This window comes from Lepidothrix coronata, unplaced genomic scaffold, assembly GCF_001604755.1.
Source record: "Lepidothrix coronata isolate B3197 unplaced genomic scaffold, Lepidothrix_coronata-1.0 Scaffold198, whole genome shotgun sequence".
NCBI lineage: Eukaryota > Metazoa > Chordata > Aves > Passeriformes > Pipridae > Lepidothrix > Lepidothrix coronata.
The window spans coordinates 1134984-1138517 of record NW_016690378.1 but is presented as its reverse complement, the minus strand read 5'-3'; positions in this window follow the sequence as shown (position 1 = coordinate 1138517).

Sequence of the window (3534 nt, the reverse complement as noted above, 5' to 3'; positions counted from 1 at the left end):
CTCATCTTTTTGAAACAGCGTTGGACGTGACTCACTGATTAAAAAAAATAGAATTATAGCAGTGTCTGACAGGTTTCTGGGTTTTGGTGCCTTTTTGGCTCTTCCTAATTAATGAAGTCATTTTAAAGGCCTTTGAACCTCAACACAAGGCTGCCTTGAAGCAGCTAAGAATGCAATAACCTCTGTCCACAGGGGTTGGGATGCCAAAATTTGCTGTGGCTGAGACATGCAGGACCCATGATAGAGACACCAGCACTGATGTAATGCAGTGCTGAGCTGGTTTTGCAATTCCCCACATCAGCACCTGCATTTCCAAGACTTAGTTCAGCTCTCACTGCAGTGCCCTCCCAGTTTAAATGAAGAAAATGAGTCTTTCATAGCTCTTCTTAAGTTTGTCAATTTTATCTCAATATTTTGAGTCCTGTTGGCGCAGTTGTCACTCGAGTGTTTAAAACCAAACCCACACCATCCTAAGCATTTTTGCCTTGTTTCTGACAAATATGTTGCTATGGGAACTTGATGTTGCTCTGGTTGTTGCACCAGATGCACCAGCTATCTGTCTCTAGGCTGGCTTTTTTTTTTTTTTTCCTAATAAATTAATTGCATTTAAATTAAACATATTAAGTTATTTCGTGTCAATTAATTTGAATGTTAAGCTGGGTGTTTGCAGAGTTTCTCTCTCCCTGCTCACCCCCCAACATTAATTAACTCCTGCAGACACTGTAGTCCATCACACAGAGCTGTGGTCTTTCCCAGCTCTCTGCAGTTACAACACTCTCTGCCTGCATGGGAAGTAATCAGTGTCCAGAATAATTGCTTTTCACAAGCCTGCAGTCAGCCTCCTTGTCAGATATTTAAGCTGTAATGAAACTGTTTCAGTTGCCAGGAAAAAATATTCAGCCGAAATGTGCTGTAATTGCAGGTGGAAAGCAGAGCTGATAATGGAACTGGTTTTATTTAGCACATCATGTTTTCATTTGTTGGAAGGATTTTCCTCCAGCGCTGGCACTGCCGTGCTCTCCCCTCCCCATTCCTGCTGAGGGAGGGGGGCCTTTGGGATTCTCCCAGTGCCTCTGCTCTGCATTAAGGCAGGAGAGGGTGGGGAAGAACCCGGGGTGGATGAAGAGCATCCTTGCAGGACTGCTCTGTGCTGCTCTTGTACGTCCAGCCAGCAGTGGGGACTGGGGAAAACACGGAAATTTGAACTGGTTATCCAAGAGTTGTTCCTAAATCGAAACTTGCCGAGACCTCAGCAGCAAATAAATCCACTGCTTAGATCTGCACCAGAGAGCAGCAAGACTGTCTCCTAAAATTCAGGATTCTTGGAGCAGAATCCTCGCTGTGGGTGCATGTGCCCAGCACGGCCCCGAGGACAGACAAAGAGGCCAGGAGGGTGAATGTGTGCAGCAGACCTGAACAGCTCCTACACAGCTCTGTGATCCCTGGTCATCAGCTGCAGAGAAACTGGCTGATAAATTAGTAGCCCACAGGGAAATCTTATTTACAAGGAAGGCAACAGAAACATGAATGTATCTTTATTAGCCTTATTTAGACCATCTGCTGTCTACATGGTGGGAAGCTGCACAGTCCCTGCAGTCAAACAGCACCAGGAACGTGCTGAGGCCCAAACCCTCCTCATTTAAATGCTTTCTTAGACCTCTTCAGCTCCTGGAACTTTTTGCTGCAGTGAAAACTTGGCTGATAATCAACGAGTGAGGGAGCGTGGAATTCTCTGTGTCTCCATTCAGATGCATTTTCTCTCTCGTTGCTTGTCTTTGATTAGGGTTTTGATAGGTTTTTGGGGTTGAGTTGCCATCGGAATCACTGTAACCCAGAATTTAATAGCGAATTTTCTGCTTTTCGAGCCATTCATTAGGAAGATGACTCACATTTTTGGATCAACTAGAGTTACTTGTTTTTTAATGCATGAGCACATTTTCCTGCATATGTTTAGATAATTCAAGTGTAGCCCAAGGAAAAGGAATTAAAAAGTCGATTACCATAATTTTGAATTTTATTTCCTATCTGCTTTTTCCTATTCCAAGTGTGTTTCACTTTGCAAATTGTTTTGCTTGGATCGGCCCAGCTCAATCCCTGCAATTTTTCACTGAGGGCAGCGAACCCCAAATACCTGCTGCTCTGAGTGGCCACAGTTTCATTGCCAAACTTCTCTTCACACCTTTGAAGCACTATTTATTTACTTTTTTTTTAAAGGAATGGCAGCCCATGCACCATGGTAATTCCTTGCTCTCCTGTTGAGCCTGGATTTTTAACTGAAACATAAGCCTAAGCAAGCAGCCTGTTAATTCCCAACTAACCTTCTTGCTGGCTGATTGCAGCTGGGGAGCCACAGCTTTCCCATTCTGTTGAAAGGAATAAATGAGGAATGTGTGGAGGAATGTTGGGGGCTTTATTAATGTCAAACACAGAGAAGCTCCTGCTTAGATTGTACTTCTTTGATTACTCAACTGAGTTATTAGATACATGAAGAACAGCCATTTAAATGTAAATCCATTCTCCTTCTGTAATAGATAAATGGGCTTTGCCTTGAATTTGTAAGCAGAATATATCACTTTGATATAGTAACCGGAGCTGAATAAAGCTAGTCAGTAGACCAAGGGAAGGATGTGGATGGCTTTAAAGCAAATGGAACAGAGGAGACCATCAGTTAGTTAATTAACTTCAATTTCTATATTAATGAACTTCCTCTGGTGCTTGTTTAAGCATCCAGATGCCTGCAAATGTTTTTTTTCCCCCAACAACAGGCTTTTATTGGCATGTCATAAATTATAAATGGGGGGCACCCGTCTTTTAGATGGCAGATATAATTTTTGTGTGTGCTCTGTGGCAGCGTCGACGTGCAGGTGGTCCAGACCTGCAGGGCAGGGTGCAGGTGTGCTGTCAGCCTTGGGGCAGCACGAGTTCAAAATCCGAAAAAAAGGGGGAAAAAACCTGATTCAGTGTCTTGCATGTTCCTCATAACTCTTGTAGGAGGCAGGTGGTCAGAGCTGGATGTTCACCAAAGGTGGCTGCTCTGGTGGAGCTCGTCTCCCCAGGCTCCTCCTGAACAAGGGGCACTTGGCTAAATCAGATTTCTGCTCTAAATTCTTTGGGTGACTCTGTTGGTTCTTATCAAGAATAGAGGAGTTGAGAAAACCTAATCCTGCTAAATCCAAGCTGTCCAAAGTGCCAGAAGTTAACCCTTCCTGCAGGATGTTATCCTTCATCGACCCCCACATGGTCTCCAGGAGCTGCCTGTGCTTCCCAAAGCCCGGGCAGTCCCCTCGGCTGTTTGTCGCAGAAAGCTCTGGAAGAAACTTTAATTTCGGGAGGGCAGCACAGCGATTTTCCCAAAGGCACTCGGCTCCCCGGGAGGGGCTGAACGAGGCGCTGGGTGATGGCACAGCCGGGCGGGGCTGCCGGAGGAGCCCAGGGAGTGCCAGTGCCGGGGTCGGGCAGTGCCAGTGTTGGGGTCGGGCAGTGCCAGTGTTGGGGTCGGGCAGTGCCAGTGTTGGGGTCGGGCAGTGCCAGTGC